Raw genomic sequence first — 15,648 nt, 5'->3', positions numbered from 1 at the left:
AATTAGAAGAAAGAAACATAACCAACAGCAGATGTTTTTATTTGCTGTTACACCATGAAAGGTTGCCAAAACAGAAAAACTTTCTTCCTAATCTGTTAGTTAGCTAACAACACGCGTGCTGCGCTTTCTAACAATATCCACAACAGGCAATAAAAGTGAGAGAAAATCAAACCGAACACTTACACGTCTCAATTTAGACTGCACGGAAACACGTCAACAACTCTTCGGTTCCACCTTAAACGCTCCCGTCTAACTGAGAGGCTCGCTGCGCGTCCTGATTGGAGGAAGCCGTTCCTGCTGCTGGCCAATCGCCTTGAGGAAACCCCACGTTGGGTCCTGACGTCACTTGAAACGAAGGCCAATCGGGAACCGAGCTGATTTGTTAAATGGGTGTGTGCGGGGAGCGGCGGAGGAGAGCTGAGGAGTCTGTGGGGGATTGTGGGGATTGAAGTTCCAATTATTCAGTCCGCGCACGCACGCACGCGCGCGCTCGTACACCGTCAGTCACGCTACATAAATGCTCAGTAAATTCTGCCGTTAATTTCAGTCCTGCTATTTCTACTACACACACACACACGCACACACACGCATACACACACACACACACACACACACACACAGAGAAAGAGAGAGAGAGAGTGACACACACAGTGGGTAAACAGTTTTCTTCTGAGAAAAGGGAGGATTTCCCCCCCAACCCCCCCAACTAATTTTCTTTATTTCACTTCAAACAGGGACAAATCAAAAGAAGTAAATGGGTAGCTTGTACATGCCAAAATGAAAATAGCACACCTGGAACAGCAAATGGCAGAACCTACATGGAGGTCAGCTTACACACAATCTTTTTGTTTCAATATAAGATATGTCATTAATCTGATAATATCTTAAACCAAACTGATCTAATTCAGAATACATAAGCAGCAGCAGACATGCTTCCTCTGTCATATAACCTACATATATATAAACTCACGCTTCTCCTCTGAGCCCTTTGCTTGTTGTATGCTCCTCATTTAAGGGCTGATGCTGTCAAATGTGGCATGTCTCAAAAAGAAAAAGTCTTCACAGCCTGAATCCACTTACAGACCACGTTTTATACCTCTGCTGCCGCAGAGTAAAAATAAAAAAAGCTGCTGACTCCCATTTTACTCACCGTGTCTGTCTTTACTCGTGTGGAAGGCTGACATAAAACTTTAAGAAGAGGGTACATGCGTTTTCCCTCTCAAAGAAGTGCTGTCATATTTCTAAATGTATGGCGATGGAATGCAGTATGCATGAATAGTTAAAAAAAAAAAGACTTACTGAAGTAAACATGCCTGCTGTCAAACAGCCAGATCACCTATTGTTAGTTGTAGATATGCTTTTCTGATACACAGCAACAAAAAGGGCTTATGGGGCTGCAACAATTGCATGGTAGACAGAAAATAAAGAAACCAGCCCCATTTTCTCTACCGAATCAAGTTAAGTTCTTTGGAAATCGGCTGGATGACTACATTTGACATTTATTATTGTTGTTCTGGCTTACTGGGACTGAGGTGCATACTGTATCAACTTCTTTGTAGCTGCATGACATCAAAGTCTCTGTGCTGCGTTATTTGAAATGTTCATTTTGATATGTTTTTGGCTGTCAATGAAAAATTTCCCTTTGTTAGATCATCAGACTGAGGCACCATGTTAATAAGCCAGATAATTATAACTTCTGGAAATCAAAGATGAAGTAAAATTTTATTTATTTATTTTTTCCACTGTTGTGATTGGAACACATTTGTTGCTTTAGTTTTTTTGTGATTGTATTAAACAGAAGTCTGATTAAAGGATTGAGTTTATTCTGCAATTTTTAGCCTTTAGTCTCGCCGTCTCATTTTACCTGTACTCCCAAAAATATTTGTAATGTTGAGGAGGGACCTTAGACATTATGTCAAGGTTGCTGAAAGTGTAAAATGGCCAGAGTGCTACAGCATTAGGCAAAAGCAAGTTTTTGTTGTAGCATCACCTTTTCCTTTTCCTGTGGTTACCTGAGCCTGTTGGGTTGATGGATGGACGGAAAGGCGGACGGACAGATTTTGATCTTCCTCTTTACTTAAAGTTTTTGTTGTTGTTGTTGTTGTTTCTAGCTTGAAGCTTAATTTATTGGCGTTGCTTTTCTGACCCTTTATCTTAAGTTTGGGGTTCCAGTGCTTCATCCAGTGCAGAGAAGAAGCGTTTTGCCAGAAGTGAGTGGATTTCATGATGAAGACGCTGAGGAGTAGCTTGAAAGCAGCAATCTCAGCATGTACAGACTTAAAGTTCACCACAGATACTCTTATATGATCTCCTCCTCTCTGTTTGTTTTTTGGTTTTTTTTTCTACGATATGACTTTAAAGAACTGGACAGATATCTATCTCCAAGTGATCTCTCTCTTTCTCTCCCTGACATACTGTCTCTCTCTCTCTCTCTCTCTCTCTCTCTCTCTCTCTCTGTCTCTCTCTCTCTCTCTCTGTCGAAGAGCACACACAATCCCACACACGCACGCACACACACAAACTGAGGTGTCAGTCAGTGAGATGATCTACAGATCCATACTGACAAATCCACCTAGTAGCGGGATGCCACGCTGGGAGAAACACGACGCCTGTGATGTTGGAGTCTGGATAAACTCCAGCCTGGTTGGCGCTAGATAAACGAATGCCTATTCACGCTCCAACACACGGCGAAGACAGCATCAAACACACACACACACACAAACACACACACACCCACACATGGAATGTATAAAGCTGCCATGGGTGTACCTGTGGTGTGTTGAAGGTTCCTAAGTGCCTGCAAACACATGTGGTCTCCTGAACTTGTAGCATAAACATTTGGCTATTCTTTGTGTGGAGGCTCGAGCACCTTATGTTCATGACTGGGCGTGATTGTTTATATTTTTGCGAGATCACTTTGACTTCCTGGCTGGTTGTGTGCAGCAACGCTTGGTGCCATAATTAGCTCCATCTAGCGTACTTCCTGCTGCTGGCTGCAGGAAAGAACATGTGTGAGCATGTGGTCAGTGACATACTATTAGCTCAACATTCAGGCACATTAGATCTTAAGTAAAACCACAACAGATAAGCATTTAAGAGCTGCTTTATGGTTTTGCAGGTTTACAACTGGGTAACTCCCTCATATAAATTCAGCAGTCCAAACAGACCTTTCAGATGTGTTCTTGTGTTACCGCCCATTGTTTTGATTAATTTGGGCACCTCAAAAGGCTTCAAGTTCTCTCCTGCGTGCCTGAAGAAACCACATTCACAGTCGAGTAAAGAAAAATACAGGTAAAAAGCTGCGACACCTGAAGATCCAATTGTTGGGAAGCAAGAATCCAACAGAGCACAATTATTCCTTCATCCGTCAGCCGTCACAAAAAGACGAGGAAGTCTACGACACGCAGGTTATTTTTTTCTGTTCCTTAAGTTTACTTGACATTGGAATTTCTTCGTAAGACACAAACGTTTCTGCAAATGAGGCCCAGCCTCCATTCGTTCAAGCACGGCTCAGGTGAAAAGGTAAACAGATTAATTCACAGATTGCACCGTGTGAGGTCGTGCGGTGAAAAAGAGGATTTGTGTTATCCTTTCATGTTTGTCTGTGCAGAGTGAAGTTTTGAGTGGACCAGTGGAAGTAACTAAGGAAGTAGAGAGAGGTCAGTCACAGCATCTGACATTAATAAGTAAATTATCAAATAAACACAAAATAACCAAGCTCATTTTCTACAGAAAAGGAGCTAATGAACTGTACTTTTATTGTTTTGAATCCCCAGGAAGAAAAAGTAAGTTTTTTTTTTGTTTGTTTTTTGTCTTTTTTTTTAACCAGAGATCAAGACAGTCATGTTACGACTGATTTAGGCTAAGAATAAGAGGCCAGTCAGCAAACAGAGATATGCATGCATTACATTAACTACTGCTGGATAGAGATGGTGAGAAAACACAACAACGCATTATATAATTCATGACTTTTAAAACAAATATTTCCTGGAGGGACAGCTGTTATCAACGCTTGCAGGGATAAAAAGTATTCACGCTCCTTAAAGCAGGGAGGGGGTTACTATGTGGTTCTGATTACAGTAATAAAACTGTCAGATCCCTGTTATATGATTTCAGCTACTTTGTGGTGGGAACACCAACAGGAAAATAGTCTTGAGCTCTTTATGAGCACCTCAGACCCCAGCTGCCCTGAGGGAACTCCCTGTGCTGTCAGATTTTAAAGCCACATACAGTATTAACCTCTTACTGTACCTGTTAAGCATTACGATTGTTATTAGTTGCTTTAGCATGCCGATTTTCTGTCCAAATCAGTTTTGGGATTTAATACAGCTTCACAAAGTAGCTTTCACGATAATCATAACAACAACAAAAGAAACTAACATGAATTCCCTTAAATAACTCTGATTCTCATTTTAATTAAGTGAAAACGTTTTTTTTTTGTGTGTGAATTGTGTCAAAAGGTCTCCCCAGTGAGTGGAGTCATCAAGTAGAACAAGCAGTGGTATGTGCTTTTTAAACAAAGCATAACTTTGAGGCATGAGACGCACGAGTCTCACTGGCGTTTTGCATATTTCTATTCTTGATTACTTCCACTGACACCATAAAAAAACTGAATCAGAGTGAATCATTCATCCAATAGTTGCAGAGCAACACAACAGCCTATGATTTTCATTTTCCATGTTGCTTGATACGCTTGTTGATCTTTCTTTAAATTGCCTATCTCACAATTCTTGTGCAACTCTCAGCTCTGTTTGAAATTCAGCATGCTTCATCAGAGCAGGAAAAAAAAAAAGTTTGTTGCTTTACCAGTAACTACATAAATATGAGCGCATTCTAGCCTGCTCTTCTTCTCTTTTCCCATATATCCCTCCGGTCCATGCCAGCTCTCTCCCATCCTAAACACTTTGACAGTAGAATGCATTATGTAAGTGTAAAATCCTCTGGCATGGGTCCCTCCTGCCCCCCGGCCCGCCAGATGCAGGGAGTGCACAAACACACAAGGAGGTGAGCTGGTCTGAGACAGAGCAGATGCATGTGAGTGTGTAAGGAGTGTTTGTGTGTTGGCCAAGGTGCAGATGCTGGATGTCAGATCTGAAAAATTCATGATGCCATGTTTGGAGAATCCTTGGGGGTATCTTGTTGTTCAGCTGGGGTTACAGAGTCTGCGTGCCTTGAATAAACACCCACACACACACACGCACGCACACACACACAATGCACACAGGGCCCATTTGTCCTGTGAGTGTGTATCTGCTAAAAAAAACACAAGATCAAGGTAGTTAGAAGTTGGAAAACTAGTTTTGAAATCTTACTAACGCACACAGACAAGCTAAAAAAAGTTTCACCAACTTCAGCTGGGATTGACTAAAATTAGCGTTCATTGTATTCAGTAATTAGGCAAATGTTGTTAATGGCTGCTATGTAGAAATGTGTGACCAATCATTTTTCAAAATCATTACTTCAATCAGGTTGCTGTGGTAACAGTGGGACACTCAGAGACACTCTATCCTCCCCGTCCACATCAACTTTCCATAGATCGTCTTACCAGATTACCAGATAAGGAAAGCTACATTTTCATTCTTGAGGTGTAAGAAAATATTGTATTAAAACCTACAAATACATTTATCACAAACTTTGCACAGTATAGGACAATACTGACATGAGGAAAAAATAGACTATACATCTCAGCAGATAGTCACACAGTGAGGTGTTTCTACTTATAGATTTTTTTCATGAAAGTTCAAAATTTTGCAGTCAATTTAAAGCTGATGTCACACTGTTTCTTATTTTGCCACGCATAGTGGCAGCATCCCATAAAAGGCTATCTACTTACAGCAAGTCCAAACATGGAAAAAAAAAAGAGCATATGGTGAAATATTTAGTGTTGTTACAAATTTTAACTGTGTAGTCTCTGATGTTGCCCCTTCATAACTCAAAATAGCTTAACAGAGGGTTTTAGTAGTTAGTATTTTACCTGCTGCACTGTGTGACAGTGATCTTGATCTGGAGAATCAAGGGAGGAAAAAATCTTGCAACAGTATCCAAACAGCTTGTATGCAGGAATAAATATAAAGACTCTGAAACAGTGAAGTTGTTGCAACTTAATCTATGCAATTATGTGGCTATTAATAAATATCCACAATGAAGTTTTACAAAGCATACTGGAGTCGATACACCATTTTTATGGCCCTTTTGTATAGTAAAAAAAAATAAATAAAAGACAGCATTGCTCAAAAAAGATATCTGAAGTGGTTAAGATATAAAGACACCACACAACCAGCCTTTAAAAAGAAAACCTCTGTGTAGCCTGCATTGTAGGAGCTTCTTTCAAGGATCCGAACTTTTGCTTTTAATGTGTCGGTTCTGACCTACAAGTCATGAGTCTAAAACATATCAGCCTCTGGCAACAGAGCCGCATAGTTCTCTGTTGAGTATGTAACTAAACAGCAACAAGCAAAGCAAAAATTATTACACAAAAACGCCACTTATCTAATCTCAAAATAAATAAATAAATAAATAAAAACTTGGAGTAGTTTTTTCGTGACATTTTGTTGTTTTCCATCAAGTGCATGTGAGATAAAGAAACAGAACCAGCGAGCCAGGGAACAAACAAAGTGATCCTAAATCTCATTACAGCCGTTACTCTGCCGCTGCTCCCCTGACACAGTGTTTGTTGAGTGAGGCGTTCTAGACATTAGCGTGCCAAGATCATTTGAGCAAGCAGCACACTCCAAGCCCAAGTGGAGCGGGTTTGGACTCTGCACTAGGTAATGGAAACTGGCAGCGACCGGCGTGACAAACCCACAGCCTCACAGAGAGCTGAATATGAGCCAAAGCTCTCATTACTGCCCCATTTTCTACTTTATTTCCACTTTTTTTGGTCAGCCACCACTGCTTTGTGCGCTTAGGAAGAGGTGCTCCACACAAGATAGCTCAATTATATGTCAGACGAATCACTACAAAGCTTGTTTTTTTCTGGACATCGCTGTCTGTGCAAACAAGTCATTTCCTAGTCACGATTCATGAAGGAACAAAAAATCCTAGTTATCTATCTATCTATCTATTTAAAAGTCTAATTGTGTTAAACTCTAATTTTTCTCACTTCCTGCAGCAACTAACTGTACCATAGCTCTTATAAAATAGTCTGCATCCAGAATTAAAAAACAGAATTTTAAATAGGTGAAGGCCTTCTTCTTTCTTTGTATGCATCTTTATGAATGTTCTTCACTTGTGATTTGCAAAAAGATTCTCCTCAACATAAATCAACACATTGAAATGATTGAATTGCATTTCTCTGCACACACAAGCAATATGTCTTTCTATTTTCTCAGGGACTTTGCAATGAATTCTGTTCATTCTCCATTTATTTCTATAGCCTAAACCTGACACTTTACTCTAAACCTAACCATTACCAGTTCATGCCTAACCCTAAACTTAACCTAAACTCAATTCAAGTCTTAGTCCTAAACCCAAAAACAGCACTGCTCCTTATGGGGACAGGCTTTGGGCCCCATAAAGAGCAGTCGGTCCCCACAATTTAGTATTTGTTAGGAAAATGGTCCTTGCACTGTACCAAATACAAAGCCACACACACACACACACATGCACACACACACACACATATGCACACACACACACACATATGCACGAGCATAAATTCTTTCCTTGTTTCACTGCAGGCAAATGTGCAGACATAATAAAACATCTACACACAAACAGACACGTGCACACCCTCAAACAGAGCTTGGCACACAGCCTGGGCCTTGTCATGCCAATTAAGTTCAGCCTCTAAAAGCGTCCCACAAGGGATTTCCACCCCAATCCACAAAGTTAACCCTATCCTTGACTGAGACCCAAACGCCCACTCTCACATGCCCTCACACACAGTTTGACCTGCTACAGTCGCCTCAGTCATGGCAGCCTGCTTAGACAAGAGCTGCAGTAAACCTCTCAGTGCCCACCTTGCCATCTTCTTACGTAAATCCGCTCTTCCCTTAGTAGCCCTGCCTGTGATGACTTGCAGCAAACCTAGGAAGAGGCATCATCAGAAGGTTGGCAGATATGACCTGATGTGATCGAAGATGGAAGAAGAGTGTTATTTGAGGTGAGGGGAAGGGAAAGGATGCTGCAAGGGAACAAGGGAGGGACAAATTAAGGAGATCAAGTGTTTAAGAGAGCAGAGAGGAAACAATGGGTTTTACATTGAGCCGTCAGGTCTTAATAAACCAAATTTACATTTTCCAGCTGGAGGCTGAGAGTGAGAGTTTGCTGGAAATGTGCAATTAGTTCAGTTTTGAAGTGTAGGTTTTCCGAGATTTGTGGGAATCTTGAAAAAGATGTACATTGATGCCTGTCGTCTTTGCTGAATAGACGGAAATCAAAAAGTATTTTCCACGCACAATTTTTGGCTTCATGTTTTTTTTCTTCACATTTTTAAATATAAAACAAATACAACTTGAATCAACATAAACAGCTCTCCCAACTGTTGCTGATTTTGTTGACCAAACCAACTGGAATTGTTTTAATTCAGACACAATGGATGGTTTTCCAGCATGAACAGTTGTTTAGAATCTGATCTAAGTCCTTACCTTGACTAGGCCACTCCAAAAACCTTCACCTTTTGCTTTTCAGCCATTCAAATGTGAATACGCAGAAGAGAGTTTGAGCTCCAGCTCATCTACTGACAACTGGACCTTCTTCTTAAGAGGTTCTTGCCTTTGTGGTTGTAAGTTGATCAAGTTCTGAAGAAGCAAAGAAGTTCCAGACCGTCTCAACAGGGCCGCCATGTTTGATTGTCTATATAATATTCTCGTTAATGCTGTGTTAAGTTTATCAAGTTGGGGTTTTTATTTGTTTGTCTTGTTGAAACTGTGAAACAGTATTTGTGTGCTTTTCAGTCAACAGTGGTTTTAGACTTGCAGCACATTTTCCAGTTAATTTCTTATTTATAAATCATGAACTCCGACCTTCACTGAGGCATGAGAGGCCTGCAGTGCTTTAGGTGTTCTTTGTTTTTATGTGACCTCCTTTGTGAGCCTTGGATGCACTCTTGGAGTAATTTTGGTTGACTGTTCATTCCCAGGAAAGCTCACCACTGTTCTGCGGTTTCTCTATGTGTGCATACTTTCTCTCACTGTGGGTCGCTGGTGTCCCAAAGCCCAAGAAACGGCTTTTCAGACAATGTCACTCTGTTTTTAAATTTTGTTGTGTGTTGACATTTGAGATTAATCAAAAAATAAGTCCTGATTAATACCAGAAATACAAAACCTCTCCCGGTATCGCATTCATGCATTACTGTAAGTGAACGCTCCGGAGAAGCGCTATGAAATATTTGCCGTCTTTTTATGACACATCTTCCTCTGTGACAGCAGCGTTTGCTGGGAGAGAAAATGTCAAAGTGACATTGAGCGAGCATCCAGCCAGTCTGTCCTGTGACTGAGTGAACGTCCCCCCTGGGACTGGAGCTGGCTGGCCCACTGTTCCCTAGCTGTCAACAGACATTGAGTCAGAACGCTAGACACTCACCGTGGACACGCCGACTCCATCACTCCATCAGTTCAAAACCACAAAGAAAAGCCTGGAATACTGCGCAGAGATCGTTAAAGTTGAATGTTGAAGCGGAGAGTGCTACTGATTACTTGTGTTCATAAATGGTTTTGCAAAAATAAATATTTTTCTGCTGAACTTCAGTAATTTCACAGTGAACGCTGAAAATGAAAAGCATAAATATGTTACTTGGGTCCAAGAGAGACTGATTTTAGCGATGTGACATTTAACCCAATGAGAGATGTTTGGATGTGTTTCTATCAAGAGACAGATTCAGTGTCTTAATGGAAGCACCACTGTTTAAGTGCATTTTGGCTTCTTTTAAAGGTTTATTGGGCTTAAACTTTGATGGCTTTGTTCATTAACCTCTAAAAGGAAAATTTGTCTAAACCTTATCTTCAGACATGCAATGGAGCCTCTTCCTGGCTACATCAAGCTCACTTCCTGACCACTCCAGATATCATGAAGGCAGAGATAATGGACAGCTATTTTCGAAGCCTTTTTGCTTAAAACTGGCAGCTTGAGAAACTGTCACAAGCAGTTTAGTTGATGGGAAGGGTCAGAGACGGTGAAAAAAATAAAATACTTCAAACACAGAGCTTGTCAGATAATCTATAGGCAGGCGATGTACATCCATTGTGCTGCAGACAGTTGTGAAGGTTTTATGTTGGTTATGATATCAGTGGATGCAAATCGACAGTTTGGCTGACACATGAGACTTATTCCTTCGCCACAAAGGCTGTGCAGCTCTCCTGCTGAAACTCCTGCTTATTTTATTATTGTATGTTGTTGACGAGCCAAATAACTGAATCTCATATTTCTGTGTTAATGTAGCTGCTTCAGGGCACTCGAATCGAAATCAAGATATTTTTGTGAACTGTATAAACTACTTTTTTTTTAACTCTTAAAAAAGTTTGGCATTAAATCAGACCAAACTTTTCATGTGTTAGGTCAGTTGGGATTTCCAAAATTGTAAACTGCAGAGTTTTGATTAAAATGAAAAGCATTGTGTTTCCAGAGCGAAATGCTCTTTGAAAGGAATTGTGCTGTCAAGTTGCACCTCAATCCAATAGATATTATATTTTTGAAGACAAACATTTGCTTTTGTCTTGATTTTGCCATAAACACTTTAATGATACGTGTAGAAACACATGAACATGTTTTTATTTACGTTACTCTGTGTGCTAAAGTCAGTCTGCCATTGCTATGCCAAACCGTGTTGAGCATTGAGCTCCAGACCAAACAAAGGATTTAAGGATTAATTTAGTATTAGCAGCAATAAATAAACCATATAAACAACAAACTCGGATTATCTCTCACTAAACTTGGCATGTTCTTAGTAAAAGTGTGTTTTGCAGCCTAATCCCAGGCCTCTTGTTCTCCACAGAGCTCCTGTTGAAACTCGACAGACAGCACTGCACAAATATAGCTGAGTAACCAGGCCCAACGCAAACAGAACAGAGCTGAATTTAATCAAATCAGCGCAGCTTGCTCCCTTGTTCCTGCATTCACCCTCAGGAAACTCCCCTCTTAAACTCCTTCCTCCTCCTCTTCGTCGTCGGGGTCTCAATTTCTCATCCGCTGACACCTCAAACACAGGAAGGCCTTTCTATGAAATGTTCCTTATTTGTTCAAACTTCCCATTTGTTACCCAACACCTGTTCACTTTCTTTGTTTTTTATTTCTGTTGATCAGTGGCCAACTGGGGGCTTTAGGATCATTCCCTGTGTGACGCTAAACATCTGGAACAATGTTTAATTGAAGGAGAGAAAAAAATCGATTCCCCCCTTTTCTCATCTCACCATCTGTTTTCATCTACATAATGGAGCCAGAAGTCATGTGATATGCCATCATAAAGGCTATTAAGTTTTACTTTTGCCAACTGTGAGAAAGCCAGTGAAAAAAGAAACTGTGAATTTTCATTGTTGTACTCTAAAAGCAGCAGGTTATGTCCGTCACCGCAAAGTTGGGTTTTTTATTATTTGGACAGAAGTGTTGGTAGTTTTAGGGAAGCATTAGGTCAGAAATTGGGATTCAGTTTGCCGATTTGGACAAGGACACTAGACCAGACATGTCAAGTTCAAGGCCCGCAGCTGGATATAGTTTTATCCAAAGTTTAATCTGGGCCAGACGACCCATCATGCACTTACACATCCCTGGCAACCTGCAACAAGGGCCCGTCTGACTATAGCATGGGTTGGATGAGGGCAGGCATGCAAGGAGCTTATTTTATGAAAACAAAATACCGTGAACACTGATGACGTGTTGCCACATCTTGGAGTAACTGAAGTCTAAAAACTCCCTGTTGCCACAGCAACTTTCTGCTCAGCAGTGATAAGTGGGTGCTCACAAGCTGGTGAAATTACGGCATCATAGTGAGCCTCTTAATCACTGTCTGCACTCCTGATCAAAATCTCTGAAATGTGGAAAAAGTCACAAGAATTCACATTTCACCGTACAAGGTCAGAACCAGGTTCTGTATTGACCTTCACAATAGGGGGGGGAACAAATAAAGGTGAAACATAGGTGAAATGATTTAAGTCTGCAATGGGACTATTTGTCCACAACTCTCAGGATCTTTCAGGAGTTATTTGTTTCACTAAACATCTCTCCCACCTAAATACCTTCTTGCATTTGACATCAAGCACTATGAACTTTTGAAAGGACTATTTTGTTGATCAGTACGGTGACATGAGCCAAGTAGGTTGACGGCATCGCGAGTTTTCAAAGCAACATTAGAATGTAGCTCGTTTATGGATCTTCGGCTTGGAAAACAGTAAATCAGTTCTTTGCTCGAGCCGACTAAAACCTGGCCTCAGTGCCAACCATGAAATCATAGGAAATGAAGGAATAATCTCAAGAGCTTTTCATCAAATTCTGCCAAAACCGGCTGATTCCACTTAGTTTAAATCAGGTGTGCGGAAGGACGGAAACGTTTAAACCTTGGCTAGAGCTACGCCTGATGGTAACCACGGATCTAAACATGTAGATACCGGAACATAACATGGCATAAAGTCAGAATACGAACTGGTTGACGTTTACACTGTACATTTCTAAATGGTCTATGGCACCATTTAGTTGGATTGCTGGACAAAAGGGAGCATTAAGCTCAATGCAGGAAAGATTTGGTGTCAGCGTGGGACAGATTACTGACTTCTGTCTCCGGGGAGAGACTAATAATTTATGTTTAGCTTGTGGCTTGGTGAGTTTGTTCAAGTGCCCCAATTTTGCAGCAGTCAGTCATCAAACCATCTGACGGACCATTGAGGCAGCCAGCCGGGTCCAGACGGGGTTAAGTAGCAGGCTGGTAAGCAGAGAGAACCACTGTGGCAGTGCAAACAGACCGCAGTCCCACCACATCACAATCAAACAGCGCGCTGCCATTTACAGAGCTGCATATGGCTGTCTGCAAGGAGGGAGAACAGATGAGGAGAAGAAGAAAAGCAGAAGAAATTAATAAATAATAAATAAATAAAGGAGGGAGAGCAAGCAAGGCAGGTAGGGTTACAGAGAGACGTAAAGTGCGGGCGAAAAGGCAGAAACAGTAAAAAGAGACATTTATAAAGAGCCAAATTTAGGCAATTCATTAACGTTTTAGTTCTTCCATCTGAGCACACATCTGTGCAAAACCTGCATATTTGCAACAGACAGCTGACAGAAGTTTTACTGGGGGAGGGGAAAATGTCTTCTTTAACAGCCACATGCATCCGCAGCCAAGGAGCTCCAGTTTATCAGCAGCATTAAGGTCTGGTAAAGAATAAAAGTTCTTCCACATTTAAAAATAGTGCTGTGTGGCGCAGCAGCTACATTTTTAGCAACGCTGTCTCCTGTGCATTTGTGACTATATAAAGGCTGTGGTACAGACGAGGAAATTTAAATCAAAATGATGTCAAATTTAATAATGCAACTTACAAAAAAGAAACGCTCAGTCGCAAGTTTTACTTTCAGTGTTTAGACAGAAGATTTTCAAAAAACAACAACATCAGCATTCTTTTTTAAACCAACAACATAGCTGGACCCAAAGATCTGTCTGAGGTGTTCAGAAAAAGCATACTGTCAAGCATAAGTCTGGTAAGAGACCGAACAAGTTTGACTTCCACTTAAGGTGCGTTGGAATGAGAGAAAAAGGCGACAGAGAGACAGAAATTTGAAAGAGACAACAAACAAAAACAATGATTACTGGAAAAATTAATCCTTAACTTTTTAGGATGAGTTTTGGTAAGAAGCATTAAGGTTTCTCTAACCTTTTTTTAAAGCTCCAGAGTGTGTAAATAAACACTCTGTCTTGATGAAATGTTTGTTACCTTGTGGGTGTGTCTTTTGTGGCAGCCATCTTGGGTCCCTGCTAAGGAGGAGGCCCCGCCTCAAACCCAGGTCTTTTATAGGAGGTGTGGCAATACACACTGGAGTTTGATTGGTTGAAACTTAAACTAATTAAAAGAATAAAATAACTTGTAAATTGTGCATTCGCATACTTAAGATGTTTTTCTGACACTTTGTTACTGATAAATAATTGTTAGTTTTTACATTACGTTTGTGAACGTTAACCTTGTTTCTTGTCTCTGGGAGGCTGAGGTGATTGGCCGATTTAAACTGAGAAGGTGGGGTTTGATCTGTAGAGGTGGCAGGAAGACTGATGGGAGGGCTGCCATTTTGAAATCTGCAGAGTTGCCTGAGAATCAATAAACCAGCTTTGTTTGCTGTACAGCCAAGACTGACTGATGACTTCTCTTTCCACACCACATCTCTCTGTGTAACAAAGTTGAACTGACTAATCAAAGAAATCTAATTATTGATGCTAATTATAAAGTCTTTTTTTCCCCCAATGGACCACCTTTTTACAAACATCTTTTATTGTCATTTAAAAAAAACGAAACGTGGATTGACAAAAACAGATTGATGTTGGATTGAAAAGAAAAACACAAAATTTAATTATGTCAAAAAGGAAAGAATTTCTTCCACAGGATGAGCAGCAATTGCTTACAACCTTGATCTCAGTTCAGCATCCAGGCAGAAGGCTCATATAAATTTATGCAAACAAATAAAAAACAGAAAACCATCAGAATTTGAATTTGGCAGTAAGTGTTGGCAGGAATATATTTGTGAGGCAACAGGAACCAGCTGGGGGGATCTAACATTAGCATCACTGTGTTTAAAAGGAGAACCACACAGAGGCCATTATCTTGTCACTTGCACTCCTTGTAATGCTTGCTTTTAGAGACTATCTTGGATAGATGTAGGTAAAACAGAAAAACACAGAGGAAAGAAGAAATATGCAAAAACCAGCAAAAGACAGAAAGCAAACAAAGGAATTTAAGTGTTGGTTTTTTTTTCCAGGTATATGAATAAAAAACTAACAGAAGCCAAGAAGGTGTCATGGGGAGAAAAGGAAACCAGACCAGCGTTGCAGAGAGTTAGCCTGAGGTGTTTTCATACTTGATCTAGCGCTGATGGATGGAGGTTGTAAGCGGATGAATTAGTGATGAGGATCAGGATGAAAGTGCTTTCCAGAAACAACAGAGGCGAGCAGACAGAGCAGGGCCACGCGGGACAGGTGAGACGGGTCTGCGAGGCTGGAGTGATGGACGAGACGGGACGGGCTGGTCGTGAACCCACGAACCGTCAACGCTCAATCACATCAGCGGCACCTCGGTGAAATCATCCTCAACCCAGAGATAATCCTGCTGTAGAGCATTGCGTGTTTTCAGGGTTTCTCTTCTCTAATTGGGAAGTGTTTGGGTTTTTTTTTTTGGCTCCGTTTCACTGGATTGTTGTTGTCATTCATTTTATTTATTACATTTTTTCTATTCAACTTTGCTGTACACAAATATTACAGAAAGATCAAAGAGAATTTTATTTATTTGATTATTTGTTTTGTAAGTTTTTCTTTTTCATTTAGTTTTAAATGTACCCCACGGTGACATTTACTTACTGCAACAAAGAGCGAAACTTCAAAGGAAAAAAAAAAAGAAGCATAAAATGATTTGTTACTCTGTGAGTCTGTTAATTAGGACTTGAAAAAAAATGAATAAAGAAAGAGGTTGTACATCATGAGAAATGCTTCCTTGTTTATGCGGCACTGTCTCTGTGTTGGTAAAGGTA

The 15,648-nt window shown here is 40.5% G+C and overlaps 1 protein-coding gene across 2 annotated transcripts in view; it reads right to left on the bottom strand.

Moving 5' to 3' along the window:
* Positions 1 to 13,924, bottom strand: part of tle2b (TLE family member 2, transcriptional corepressor b) — a 101,890-nt gene extending 87,966 nt beyond the window's left edge. The window contains exon 1 of one of the 2 annotated variants that reach the window (XM_017304388.2): positions 13,851 to 13,924. The gene's annotated coding sequence lies outside the window, so the exon portion shown is untranslated. Of the gene's footprint in view, positions 1 to 183; positions 257 to 13,850 lie in introns of those variants that run through there. The other variant, XM_008406949.3, reaches the window with a different exon arrangement.
* Positions 13,925 to 15,648: the final 1,724 nt, after the last annotated feature.

Source organism: Poecilia reticulata, chromosome 4 (assembly GCF_904066995.2).
Source record: "Poecilia reticulata chromosome 4, P_reticulata-male-v2, whole genome shotgun sequence".
NCBI lineage: Eukaryota > Metazoa > Chordata > Actinopteri > Cyprinodontiformes > Poeciliidae > Poecilia > Poecilia reticulata.
The sequence above is the reverse complement of the archived record's forward strand: the minus strand, read 5'-3'. Positions and strand labels throughout refer to the sequence as shown.